The sequence below is a fragment of the Microtus pennsylvanicus genome, chromosome 2 (assembly GCF_037038515.1).
Source record: "Microtus pennsylvanicus isolate mMicPen1 chromosome 2, mMicPen1.hap1, whole genome shotgun sequence".
Taxonomy (NCBI): domain Eukaryota; kingdom Metazoa; phylum Chordata; class Mammalia; order Rodentia; family Cricetidae; genus Microtus; species Microtus pennsylvanicus.
In genome coordinates, this window is record NC_134580.1 from 120,517,529 (window position 1) to 120,532,449 (window position 14,921).

Genomic DNA, 14,921 nt, shown 5'->3' on the forward strand with positions numbered 1-14,921 from the left:
TCTGGATCCAGTGAGCCTTGAGGAGGGCATGGCTGGTCCCAGCATTACACGTTTCTGTATGTTCATTTTGCTACTGTATGTCTCTAAAATATGCGATTCCACTACGTGCCTGGAAAGACAAAGGGGAGATGAGTGCTGTTGGGATAAAAGAATATGGCTTGCAATTTGCTGGAGAAATGAGATGGGAAGACGGGAAAGCTGACAAAGTCTTCAAGGTCAGAATGTGAAGATGTCATAAGGCAGCCACCCCTTCGAGCAGTTTCTTCATAAAGGGCAAGAGAGGATGGACCGCGAGTGCAGAGATGGCCATTTCCACTGGGACAGATGTATTCTTAGAAACCTTGAAGGAAAGAAATCTGACAGGCAGACACGGGCACTGGGACTCTTCCAAGAAACATCCGCAGGTGACACAGCGCCTGGTTTGATTGTGCCTTGTGGTAATCCTTAGCTATTTTGAATTTATTCATGAAGACAGTGATCAATGATGAACAGTAAAGATCCAAGTGAGCGCCATTAAACAGAAGAGAGGAATGAAGGTCAGCGTTGCATAAATGCTAGGATTCCAGCCTGAGCTGCAGAACACCCGAGCCACGTTCTTTTCACCTTGCTGCTTAGCAAGCCATGAAAACATAGAAGACCCTATGATTAGAATCATTGCTTTAAGGCTCATCATCATCTTTCCCCTCAATCAGAATAGGGTCTTTTTATTAGATAGTTTGGGTCAGCATAAGACTTAGCGTTAAACCGTTCTACCGTGAGATCGACTAATAATGAGAAGTTAGGAAGAAGTACAGAAGGCTTTCATTTACGAATCAGAACCACCTATATCTCAGACTCATCCACGTGTTTATGATCACTTAGAAAGACAATGAAAAAAAAAAAACCTCACCTTTCTAAACTCTGTGCAATGAGAAATCCCAGCCGGACTCAAATGAATTCACCCGAATCGCGAAAGATGTGTACACAGGCATATGCCCGGGGACAGAAAGGCACTGTGAGGAGTAAAGAGTTGGAGAGGCGGGAGCTGGAAAATCTGGCTTAACCTTGGACATTTGTTAACTATCCTGTAATTTTTCAATTAAAAATTATTTCATGTGAGGTTTTGCATGCACAGTGGGTGGGTGGGGGGGTCTCTGAGGCACAGCACATGGGCAGAACTCAGGAGGCAGCTTTGAGGAGTGATCTTGCCCTATTCTACCTTTGTGTAAGTTCTGGATAGTGATAGTGTTGCTCGTTTAACAGGAGCCTTTGTCTGTCGCACCATCTCACTGGTCCTTTGAAAATTTATTTTAATTTAAATCTGTAATTGGATATTAAGTTTGTAATTGTTTTGTTTGTATGCAGAGGGTTTCTTTAGAATGTGCACACATAGAGAGATACCATGCATATGCTTTATCTCAGAACTATTTCTGAAGTGCAAAATGTCGTCCTGTTAGGCAGTGGCCACACAGCAATTGCTCTGATGGAAATGCTCCATCAGCGCCATGAGCCTGGAGCAGACTTCTTTGAAGCAGTTTCATCCCAGTGCGCTCCGACATGGGTCTTCTTAACTTGCTTTTCACCTCTGTACCTGCCAACCTATCAATCATCTTCCTAAAGTTAATAGAAAGATTATAGTAAAATCTACAGGAAGCTTCTATGGCTTGATAAACACCCCCTCTTCCACCTCCAGACTAATTAATTTCAGTTCTAATCACTTTCTTCTTTGTGTGAAACAAAACATCTAAATTTGTTCCTCATAATCTTCATCTACCTTCAGATTCCTAAAAATACTTCACAACATGCATAAATATAAGGCTCTGAAGAGACAGGCTTTATCTCTTAACCCTTAGCGTTTCCCAACTTGAAAACCCCATTGAGAAAGCAGATGAAACACAGATTTGCTTTTTTATCCATGAAATATTTTTTATATCTTTGTGATGTTGCTTATTCATGGTAGATTCTCTTATTTTGGTTTCAGATCACATTAATTGCACTATTTATTTCATGCTCTTTGAGGTCTTTTTCCACCTGCTTTTGCTGTCTCCTGAATACATTTTCTGCTAGCAGGAAGCCTAAATAATGAATAAAACTTAACCTTACCAGACTTCAAGAAACTGATGTCTAAATTGTTTGCAGATAGCAATAGGCTTTTTAGCAGGGAGAAAAAAGATGTAAGCATGAAAATTAGAAAATAGGTCATTGTCTTTTGATTAGGGGTTAGCCACCAAACAATCACCTAGGGAAGCTTGCCCATGGCTCCCTGAATGCTTGGGCTGAGTTCTATGAAAGAAAGACACCAGGAAAGCACTGTGGCCACATCAGGATCTTCCTAGAAATGTTCAACATGGCTTTAGTCAATTTTCCTACTTAAAACAATAACCCACTGGAGAAGAGTCTAGAGATGCAGTGAATAGACTGCGATAGGAGGAAAAGCACGGGACCCTGAGTCAGGAACCCTGGGTTCTATGCATCGCCTTACTCTGTGGTGGTTAATCTTGATTGTCAACATGATTGGATCAAGCATTGTCTACGTGATCAGTAAAGTACCCCCCCCTCTCTCTCTGTGTGTGTGTGTGTGTGTGTGTTTTTAGAAAAAATTAACTAAGTGGGGAACACCTACTCAGAAATGTGAGTGGTACCATCCATCCCATATTTTGCAGGTTCATATAGAATTAAAGGGAGGAAAAGAAAACTACCCATTAATGCATATCTCTCTCTCTCTCTCTCTCTCTCTGTCTCTCTCTCTCTCTGTCTCTCTCTCTCTCTGTCTCTCTCTCTCTCTGTCTCTCTCTCTCTCTCTCTCTCTCTCTCTCTCTCTCTCTCTCTCTCTCTCTCTCGTGTGTTTGTGTGTTTCCTGACTATCTTGAGTTAAGCCTCTCTGCTCTACTATACCCTCACCATTTCTCCATTAAGATGGATTCAGATTTTTAGAATCATGAACAACATAAAAAGTCTTTCCTCTTGGGCTGATGCAATAGCTCGGGTGGTGGACTACTAGTCTAGCATGCATGAAGTTGAGGTTTGGCCCCCAGTACTACACACACTGTGCATGTGTATATGCTCCTGTAACTCTGTTACTGAGGAGGTGAAGGCAAGAGAATCAGAAGCTCAAGGTCATCCTCAGCTACATAAAGAGCTTGAGAGCACCCTTGACTAGAGATTTTTCCCTAAAATATCTTTGCACATTTGTTCAGGTCTTGTTTAAGTAAAATATTATATACACCCATATTTATAAACATATATACATATATGTGTATGTATGTATATGTATACTCTCTCTCACACACACACATACATACACAATTAAAGAAAAAAGAGGCCATTAATTCTAAAGAGAGCAAAGAGATACTTGGGAGGGACTACAGGAAGGAAGGGGAAATAATATATTTTAACTTCAAAAATTATTAAAATATCTCTGCTTCTATACATTTTTACATCAAGCATTTTGTCATCCAAATGAAACAATAACTAACATGCCATCCATTGAGGCATCTGACCTTTGACTGCTCTTTTACCTTTCTGTGGTTTGGTTTCTTTGTTTATGAAGTGCAATTTGAATAGATAATTAATCCTTTTAACTTTAAAAAGTACTGATATTGTGATCCTGAGATGTTTGTTGGTAAAATTACATGGCTTAGTTTTGAGCCTGACTGTTGTGGAATATTAGTTAAAGATGTGCTGCATTCATTTATGCTGTGAAATATTTATTTAATGAGGCAAAAATGTGTTGTGACTTTTATGTTACATTTGTTTAACTCTGTAAAGCTGTGTTACTTTACCTGTCTGAAATACCTGTCTAATAAAGGACTGAATGGCCAATTGCTAGATAGGAGGGGAGTAGGAGGGGCTGCCAGATAGAGAGAATAAAGAGAAGAGGGAAAAGAAGAGAGGGGAGTGAGAGAAAGAGGAGAGGAGGATGCCAGGGGCCAGCCACTTAGCTACAGAGACAGTCACAAAGAAAGAAAGAAAGAAGAGAGAGAGAGAGAGAGAGAGAGAGAGAGAGAGAGAGAGAGAGAGAGAGAAGGAAGGAAGGAAGGAAGGAAGGAAGGAAGGAAGAAAAAAGAAAGAAGAAATGTAAAAAAGTTGAGAGATAAATGTAATTATTTAATTTAGAAAAACCAGCTAGAAACAAGCCAAGCTAAGTCTGGGCATTCATAAGTAAGAATTGGTCTCTGTATATTTATTAGGGAGCTGGGAGAGAAGAAAATGATAAGGCTCCTTTAAGAAACTCTGCTGTTGCCAGGCAGTAGTGGTACACATCTTTAATTTTGGCACTCAGGCAGCAGGGGCATCTCTGTGAGTTTGAGGCCAGCCTGATTGACAGAGCAAGTTCCAGAACAGGCTCCAAAGCTACACAGAGAAACCCTATCTTAAGGGAAAAAAAAACAGAAAAGAAAAGAAACTCTGCTATATAGCAGAGCATTTAAACAGCCTTTTTTTAACGCTAAATAGAAACAGTAAGCTAAAGAAAAATAAATGCCACAGGGCACCAACTTCCTAGAGCTTGCCTTGTAGAAAACAGTCACTGATCAATGGTACTACCACCATCTAGGCTGCAGGCTTTCAGGAAACCAAGAAGTGGGTGGAGCCAGTTGCCAAAGCTGCAACAGAGGTCTTAGCCACATCACTTAGCAGTTTAAAGACTCATGCAATAAAAAAGACTACAGATACACAATAAAGACAGATGCAGATGGAAAAAAAGCTCTAAACAGGTTTCAGTGTGTTTAAAAATGTGTGTAGGCTTAAGCAAGAAAAAAAGAACGGATATAGACAGTTATAGAAAGAAATAGATGTTTAAAAATAATACAGTAAAGTCTTTAAAGAGAGAATAAAAGTAATATAAAAGAAAAAGAAGTCCACACAACAATGGAAAATATGCAAAAAATCTGGGTCCTAAGTAGCATTGTGTTGGTTTTGAGTGTTTTGATTGTTGATAAGCAAATGACAGCTGCTAAGAGACGTGGGCGTGTGAGCAGAACTGCTAAAGTGAACCAGCTTAGATGCTTAGGAATGTCTTAACTTTAAAAAGGAACCTAAAAATGTATTTGTCAAATGGAAGTAAAAAATGCTTTGGGGAAGAGGTTTTGCTTTCCACAGGAAGCAAGAGGCTGTGGATTCCTTCAGGGTTGATATAGATCTGGCTTGGTTTCCAGGAGACTTCCTGAATCTTCACAGGTGATATATACTAACAAGGGTTACAGCTGATCTTCCCAGAATTTGGCTTTTATCTTAATTTTCTCAAGGACAGCAAAAGATGACTTCACCCACAGACAGCAGGAAAGAGTCTAGAAAAGCCAATGCCCATAATTCCAAAAGATGAGCTGTGTGGTCTTTTGCTCCTCCAACAGTCTTTAGGTATTTGTGGGTTATGGATGTTTGTTATTATTGAGGGGAATATAGAAATATAGGATAAAAGATCTACAAATCTCAGACATTTTGCACTGGCATGGATTTTGGTATATTGACACAAATTTAAAGTTATTTTTGTTATATTGTATATATGTTTCTACTCTTGTTTGGAGTATTGTGCCTATACAGCTCATTTAAAAATGCAATGGGTAATTAAGAAATAAGGCTATCAGTTAATGTGTGATAATCAAACTTATAGTCAAATTAGGTATGTTTTGTCCACAGAATATGGCATTTAAAATGCTTAATAACCTAAGGGTTTTTTATGACAATTATTTCATGGCATCTGTTCCTGGCAGCACCAGTTTATCTCATAAAGAATGGTGTGCACCTAAGAAATTCCATATGGAGTTTGCTTTCAATGTACCAAGGCTAACCATTTGGCAAGAAACTGCTCTTGTCTTGATTGCTGATAGTATGCTGTATAGACCGGACAAGTGGGACATGGGGAAAAGACTGTCGAACTTTGCCTAGACAAGGTAGTACAGTCCTTTGAAATTATTGTTTCACAGAAGACTCTGCCAGATATTCTGCAGGGCCCAGAGGAAACCAACTGATGAAACTTGACAAGGAAAAGTAGGACAGTCCTTCAGATTTCCTGCTTCATTGAAAATGCCCAATGGGGCTGGAGAGATGGCTCAGTGGTTAAGAGCATTGCCTGCTCTTCCAAAGGTCCTGAGTTCAATTCCCGGCAACCACATGGTGGCTCACAACCATCTGTAATGAGGTCTGGTGCTCTCTTCTGGCCTGCAGATATACATACAGACAGAATATTGTATACATAATAAATGAATGAATAAATAAATAAATATTTTTTTAAAAAAAGAAAATGTCCAATGTTGCAGAGGAACTTTGGATGACTGTCTACACAGTCAGGTGTCTCTGTTGTTGGGTAATATGACATACTTCTGGTGGTTTTAATGGAGTTAAAGACTAAATAGTTACAGTTTTCCTTATTTATGACAGAAAGTAAATTAAGTATAAAACTTTGGATTCAGTAAGCTAGGGTAGATAATGGAGTATTTTATTTAAATTTGCCAGACACAAATGGACTGAATATTGTAAATGTAATCCTTACTTGATAATTGTTCTTTTTGTATATAGGCTTACTGTGTTTAAGTTAAAATCCTTTTTATTTAGACAAAAAGGGGAAAATGTTGTCAAATAGTATATTAACTGTGAAAAGTGTGTTACATGTGTTTATGCTGCTATTGTTAGTGATGCAAATATGTGGTTAAATTTGTTTGATTAAATAAAGTTAACTTGGGGTCAGGAGACTGACTCAACAATTAGCTGGCAGGAAATGGTAGAGAGGAATCAGGTGTAGTCAGGGTTCTTTAATGGTCACTGAGCAGAAAGAAGGCCCCTTTTGGACTACTCAAAAGGTTAACTACTTGCTATTCAGCCTCTCTGAGTTAGCAGGATTTTACCTCCATCTTTGAATCCTGGGTTCTACAAAAGAATCGAGATTTAGATAAAGGGTTTTTTGTTGTTGTTGTTGTTTTGGTTTTTTTGTTTTTTGTTTGTTTGTTTGTTTGTTTTTTTGCAGCTGTGATCTGTGACAGATCCAGTCCCTGAGGGAAAAGAATTCCTGTCTGACTGCAACCCATGTGGCTGAACTACTGCTGGTAACTGTGTAGTTGCAATTCCAGGTTGGGATTGGGACAGTAGTTGGTGAAGGTGTAGCCAATGTATTGAGTGCAAAACAACATGTGACCTTATTTTTTATTCTATTTTGCAAACTTACAAACTTTAAGCAATACAAATGGGGAAATAACATGTTATCCTCCTTTTGGGGCAAAGGGAGTAGGGAGGAGCTGTGAAGCTGCTTCCTTGTAACCAGGGGTAAGGTGGCTAGTCTGGGTCCTGGAGACTCAACTGCCATGGTGAGCCAGTTAATGGAATTCAGAATCAATGGAGTTTTGTGTGCAAACAGATCCCATTTTTTACTGAGAGACTGTTTTCGAAGTCTAAATTCCAAATGCATTTCATTAATAGTTGGTTGAAGTCATTAATTTTTTAAAGGATACCTAATTGCTTTAGTGTTGACAAAGTTATTAATAGTCCTATGATTATTCTCTGTAGCTTTGTGTGGAAATTTTTGTTTTACCTCTTTAACATTCTGTTCTAGTAGCAGTAGTCTTATTTAATATACATAAATATTTATGTTTTCCTAAAAATATGACTTAGGTGAAATCTTGACAGAATCAATTATACAGCACTAGGGAGATGTATGTGGGTATCACAAAGCCTCAAACTGCCTCTGTACATTTCTTTTAACCCCTCAACATCCTGTCTAACTGTAGACACACCTTTTTTCCCAATAACCAAAGTCTTGTCTCTTTCAGAAATGAAGAACTAGAGAATACCACATGAAGATTAAGTGAAGGAACCAGATTCTTCTTTTAAATCCTTCTTACTCCTGCCTGAGGTTCTATCTGCTACATGATAAAGCCAGTTATAGACCACTGACACATTTGGAAAAAGGCAACATGCTTAAGACACTTGCCTTATTATTTTTGTAGGTAGAAATAAGTTTGCTGCAAGAGCCACTGGTGTGTAGAAAAGTCATGTGATCTAGATCAAGGCTTCCAAACGCCAACTCATTAGTAACATCTGTCAGAGTCCTTAATCACTTGCATTTTAATTCTTAAATGGAAGAAGTTTGGAAGGAAGATCCTCCTGAGAATCATGCACCAGCTCTCTGGTAGGTCATGGTCTTCTTTGATAAGAATTTTGAGTTTCCTGGATGGTGGTTCCTCTGCTGATAGAATAAGTCATATCAGGCCATATTAAAAGTCCAGGTTTAATAAGCAAGGCAACTCATGGGTGATTCTTGGGAGGGGTGGGGGACGCAGAAGAGAAATCATGCCACTGGGCCAGGTCTTAAGTACCCTGTAGGCACTGTCTTCAGGGAAGGAACCAACTCCTGGTAAACTTTCTGAAGTGTGAGATATGAAATGGGAGGAGCGAGAGCCGATTTCCAGCCCAACATCTGGGAGGGATTTGAAATGGAGGAGTGAGAGTGGAGTAGAGATCCCTCGGCATCCTTTTTTTCTTTTTCTTTTTCCTTTTTTTTTTTTTGAGACAGGGTTTCTCTAGCTTTGGAGCCTATCCTGGTAGATCAGCATAGGCTCTTGTAGATCAGGCTGGTCTCGAACTCACAGAGATCCGCCTGCCTCTGCCTCCTGAGTGCTGGGATTGAAGGCATGCACCACCACTTCCTGGCCCCCCAGCATTCTTGAGAGAAAACCAAATCACATCCCTACATGTCCTGACACATGAGAACATTCTGACCCTCTATGATTATGCTTTTGTTTTCACCCATCCTCCAGATGTCACACTTAATGCTCTTCATCTAATTGATGGCTTGTCAGTCTTAGGATATTCTACGCCCTTCCTTCATACGTGAGGTAGTATCAGAATAGTTACTGTGAGAAAATATTATCTTCTGTCTATTTCCTGTATATGCCTTATCCGGTATTTTACCTGTATCTTAACAAAATATGGTATTAGTTCATTTCTATTATATTCCTATAAAAACAATATCTCTTCCTTTCAAAGGTCCTAGTTTCGAATACTATGACATCTGCCACCTAGTCTTGTCATGATGGCCCCAAGGAATCCTGACTACCTAGCTCTAGATGACATGTTTAAATTATTGAGAAGGATGTGCCAATGTACATGAAGAGTTAATAAAACATGAAAATAAAACCACCTTCCTATCCTGTATCCACCGGTGGCAAAGGCAAGTTGTGAATGGAACTAATTTCTGTGGCTTGTGATGATTATTCCCTGCTTGTTTGTGCATGGTTTGATGTGGGAATGGAGCGAAATTCATCCTTAGCACCAGTGAAGCAGGTGTTTCTTTGTGGCTCTTAGACAGCAGTCCTGTGTTTCCATGACGTTTGTGGGCAGTAACTGGTAAAAATGTAGTCCTGGCTACTGACCATATGCAATATCCTGCAATCTAGAATCTATGTTAGACTTGCCCTCTCTCCTTCCTCTCCCTCAATCCTCTGCTTACACCAGTCTTCTCTGTACATGGACTATAGTCACCGTACTTAGAGATCAAAAGAAAAAAAACACAAGAATCCAGGCTCCCCTGTGTTGACTGATGATTGAAAATACAGCTGCTCTAAAGAGTCAGGTCAATTGTGGAAGTGCTGAGTTGTTACAGGGTGGATTTACGGTGGTGCGGTCGTTTCTGTTTCCATATTGGATCATCTGCTACCAGCCAATATGAAAATGTCACCTGCTCATCTGGCACGGTTAACTCAATTGTTTTGTGTCCCAGATCTGCATCTTTATGACCCACCATTTTCATTCTAACAGCATAGAAATCAAGGTACTGCTTCTTCTATCCCCAGCTACAGAATGATTTGAGTTTCAGAGAGGCAGTGATGTTCAAAATACAATTTAATTCTCAAAATTTCCCAGATAGTGTTTTAACTAGGAGGAGAAAGAGTACTTCTTTTTCTTATAGTTCATGATTGAGAGCTATAACTTTCAAAATGGACCAATATTTTAAATAACGATATTTAAGCTGGCTTCTTAGGAGTTAGATTACTGGGTTCATCTGCAGATGAAGTTGATGGTACAGTAAACAAGTCTGTCTGAAAAATGCTCAGGCTACTTGTGAAAAATCATACTGAAATTTCTATTTGTGAACTTTATTTTGCTGCTTCATGAGGTAAAATGTTAGTGACTCTATTCTCTCCACAGTCATAAATTAACAGCTCAGATTACAATGTCATGATACTACAGTTGTACTATATTTGAGCAGAGATGATCAACAATTATCAATTTACATAAGGATCATTGCAAAGAACTTTATATAACTCACTGAACTCCATCACCATTTTTACCACTACTTAGTTGTGAGTTTTGGGCATCTTTAAAGGTAGAGATATAGATCTGCGAGTCATCAAATTCATCCAATTTAGAAGAATAATAAACTCTGCAACTTTCCACTTAAAAATCAGTAAAGGCAACATATTGAAGGAACTAGTCAAGTAACTATGTCTTTTATCTTAATTAGCAGAACTCATCTTAACTGAAGAAAACTCCTTTGTGAGAAGCACTTACTTTGTTAAGACAGCATGTGAACTGACCTGATGTGTGTCCAAGATCCAAGTTCCCGGCCACCAACTTCTTGGGGCTATTTGAGCCTGCAGATTAGGAGATGGACATCAGACATTCCCCCACTGGAACTTTGTATTATCGGAGAAGCTCAGAATGTGTCAACGATGCCATGTTCACTGTGCATCTGGAAGAATGTAATGAAACATTCTGCACATGGATAGGCTGGCATTGATATAACCATCACTGCTAACTCTATCACATACGGTGAAGCCCTGGCTTCTCATACAACACAGGCCCAGGTCATGAGTGAATTCGACTTGTTTTCTTTAGGAAATCTTTATTCATTTTCTAGTGTTTTTATCTTTCTTCTGAAAGGCTTATGATGACAGAAACATTGAGAAGATGGGGAAGTGTCTATATAAAACTTACTTTATTGCACAGAACCATTTTTATCAAAGGAAAGATTGACAGCATGGTTAGGACCTGGACTATTCACAGAAAAGAAGTGAGAAATAACTTCCTAGAGAGACCCAAATATTTCAGTCTCTAGAATGACTCACTTCCAAGTCTCTGAAATCTCTCCTCTCAGACAGACCCTTCTTCTCCCACCATTCCTCTTGCTTTGAAGGCATCTGGGCAGAGGTGTGGGAGTCATTTGGATGAATCATATATGGAATTTCAAACACCACCACTTTCTGGAAACAAGGGAAGCTATGCTGTCAGTTTCATTATTAAGATTCACCAGTTAGGGACTTACAGACTAAGATTTGAGTCCTCTCTCCCCGTCGTATTTCTTACAATCACCATTACTGTGTTTGGGGGCTGTACGGAGAATGATTAATATCATGTTATACCTTCTAGAGCCATTTGCTTGTAAGTCATTTCAACTCTTTTCAGAATACAGATATGACTGCCACTTCGGTATGGCTGTGAGAGCTTCGATTTGCTTTGTATATTTGAGCCTGTGTTTGAGAGTTAAACGTTTGTTTATAAGAAAATTGTAATTCCAGAGTCATTCCTCGCACACACAGAGGTGACATGATCTGGACATGGAGAGAAGAGTCAGTGCTGAAGTACTTTCCACGGAAGAGTCTAGCCAGCTTTGGGGTCATAGGAACAACTTCTCAAACACAGAGGTGATGGCACCGTCAGTCCCACAAGTGCAGTTCTTCTGAAAGAGACAGACCCTTGGACATAAAAAGGCCTTTTATACTTTGAAAACTTTTATGACTGTGGAGAAGCAGACCTTTTGCACATCCTAATGATTTTATTAAGTGCTAAGCTAACTGAACTGACTCTTTTTAAAGGCCTGACATAAGTCATATGACTTTTATACCTACTTAAAGAGGCAGATATATTAAATGTGAAATTATATTTAATGTTAATAAAAGTATGGTTAATTAATTGTTCTTTTATTTTCCCAATGTGGTAATTCTCATTTGTAACTGTTGCATAAGATGTAAGTTGAATTTCTCAGAGAACCACACCCCAAATTAGTTATTTTGAGAATAGGATAGTGGCCAGCTAATTTTCTAAAAAATGACTGCAATGCAGGGTTATTCTTCCATATTTAAGTCACTAAGCTTTAAAAATAAATAGTAGTCTCTTCTTCCAACAATTCCTCAGTCTTGGTGTCTTAATAAAAAAAAAGCCTTCTCTTTGATGGAAACAAGAGGAAACCTCTCTTCCTGCTATAAATGTGAAGGGCCCCTGCGGTCTCTATGATTGCTTTCTCCACATCACAACGGAGAAGTTCTCCTCAAGAGCACCGAACACAGTCGCTGAGATTTTACATGAATTGAATGCTGCGAATGTTCTGGAAGCCGTCGCAATGCTTATAACACGAGCACTTTGTCAGCAGGAAGAGCCCCCATCCTTCTCCGGGGCCACTGAGGTTGGGCTATGAGTGAGCTATGGAAAAGGAAGCCTTTCTCCCTGTAATGTAACTGACACAGTACAAAGAGACTCACTAATTTCCGTGTCCCTTCACTACCCCACTTGTTCTGATACATATTCAAAGCATTTGGGGGGGGGGTTGCTTTGCAGGGACCCTAGAGACTTCTCCATAACGCCAAGGAATATCCGTCATGCTCCGTTCACCTCCGTGTGATCAGACCCACCATTTCTTCATACAGCCCGTCTCCAAAGCTACCTCTGAGTTTAGTGACAAATAACACCCACACATTCAAGTGTCCCCACACATTCTGTGAACCCCAGTGAAGCAAAGGTGTCTTCAATTTCCCTTAGTCAGAAATCCAAGATGATACATAATTTCCTCCTACGTGAGCCCGCAGAGAAAGTGCATTTTGTTTGGAACTAGGCAGTTGCTACCAAGGATGACGGTTTGATTTTAATCCCCAGGAGTCAGAGAAAGCAATCACAGCAGAAAGCAGATCCAAGGCTCTCATACTGGCAGGACACCAAACAGGGTCACTCTTAGGATTAGTTTGTCGTAGAGGCAAGGAGGGAAGACTTTATGAAATGGAGAATTTCAGGAGCAATAGGAAAGATATCTGCATTAAGGATAGAGTTCCCCGGGGAAAGAGCAGGGAATGTTCAGAGACCAAGGGATAATATAGAAGAAAAGAAAAAGATAAAGGCACCAATCAAATCCCACAGCACTGGCTACAGAACTGGGCATTGGTTCCTGTTATTCCACTAAATTGAGCCAGGTTATTTATGAAAGGGTATGTAGATATTGCACACATCCCAATCTAGGGACAGGAGCAAAGATTTCATTTTATTAAATTTTAATAGCATTGTGAGTCATATTGAGGCATTTGTAGCCATATGTGATTTACAGAAGAGAGCACTAAATTTAGTGAGAGAATACCCCAAAACTAAATCAACTCTATTAAAAAATGAGACCCTGTTTCAAAAAAAAAAAAAAAAGAACCAACTCTATATAGGAACTCTAGTATCGACTTCTAGGTTCTGGTCCACCGAAATCTCTACACAATTGCCTTAACCTCTGCTTTGTACCTGCCGGCAAAGTCCACAGACTGGAGTTTTCTGTGAATTTCTGAGAAGGGACAAATGTGCTTCTGTTACCCCTGACCTGAGCTCATCTTCTACATGCTTTATCTCTTCTCAGTCCTTCCAACTCAGAGATAAAAATCAAATGTCTTGTCTAACATACAAGATGCCTGTTTTATCATGCATTTTTCAGAGAAGAAGTCCATGTTTCATGTAAAAAGAAGTTTGGAAGCAGCATATCAGGTGTTCCTGCTCTGTACTCGGGAAATATTGGTATCTCTTAAGTCTTCCTCCCTCTTTTTGCCTTCTAATGAACCCATTTTCCCTCCGCTGCTCTCCCTTCTCCTTTCCTCTTCTCCCCTCCTTTCCTCTTCTCATCTCTTCTCTTCTCCTCCCTGTCCTTATTTCCTTCTACAGAGCGTTTAAATCCTTACTTTTGTGGGCATACTCCAGCAAATATAAGTTCCTAACAGAAAGTTACTTCTGTAAATAGCTAAAATTCTAATTGCAACTGGTAAGGTATGGCAAGACCTATCTTCATTTATGAACAAAAAGAAAGATACTCCTCATCTTGGTGTTTAAGTTTCTCATCTTTAAAATGGCAAGGTTGGACCTCAGTCCTCCATTTTGCTATGTTTCATGCACCCACTGGGAAGCCAACACTTCATGCAGGTAAGAAATGTCAGCATATTGTGTCTGGTCTAATTAACAGATCTACTCATTGTGTTTTATGAGAAAGGTGAAATTCAAGGAAAACACTAGGGGATATTCACATTGCTAAGCAATGTCCTGTGCCATTTAAAAAATATGCTCATTTTTTTGTTTGGCCACTAATCATCTGTGGAATTTTGGATAGTTGATTAACACATGCTAGCTTCATTCTTTTTAGTTCTGTGTTTTAACCTGCTGGAATTAGCGTCAGAGATTACTGTGCCATCCTATAACCCCTTTTAAATGTTATACTAAAGCTGTGCTAGCAACTTTAGTCATTTCTAGATTTTTAACTAGAACTAACTAAAAAGAAATGCATAACATACTCATCAAAAGACGTTCAAGAAGGTTTCCAGAAGCACTCCTCATAGCAGCACAATAAAGGATTGGGTGGTGCTCCCCCATAAATGTGTTTGCAGCTTAACCCCTAGAATATGTATGAGTTTGGAAAGGGGATCTTTGTAGTTTTAACTAATAAGGATCTTGATATGAGAATATCCTGGGTTGCTTGGATGAACCTGAGCCCTATGACAAATATCCTCTTGAGAGGCAGTTAAGAATGGAAATGATGGGAAGAAAATGAGGTCACACAAGGAGAAGAACGGAATGGAACCATGCAGATGAGGCAAGAAAGGGTTCATCCCTAGAGCTTAGAATGAGTCTGGCTATTTCAGCAGCTTGATTTTGGACTTTTGTCTTCCAGAACTGCTGTCCCCAAATGTCCCCAAATGAAGTCAATAATTCTGAAGATTCAAAAG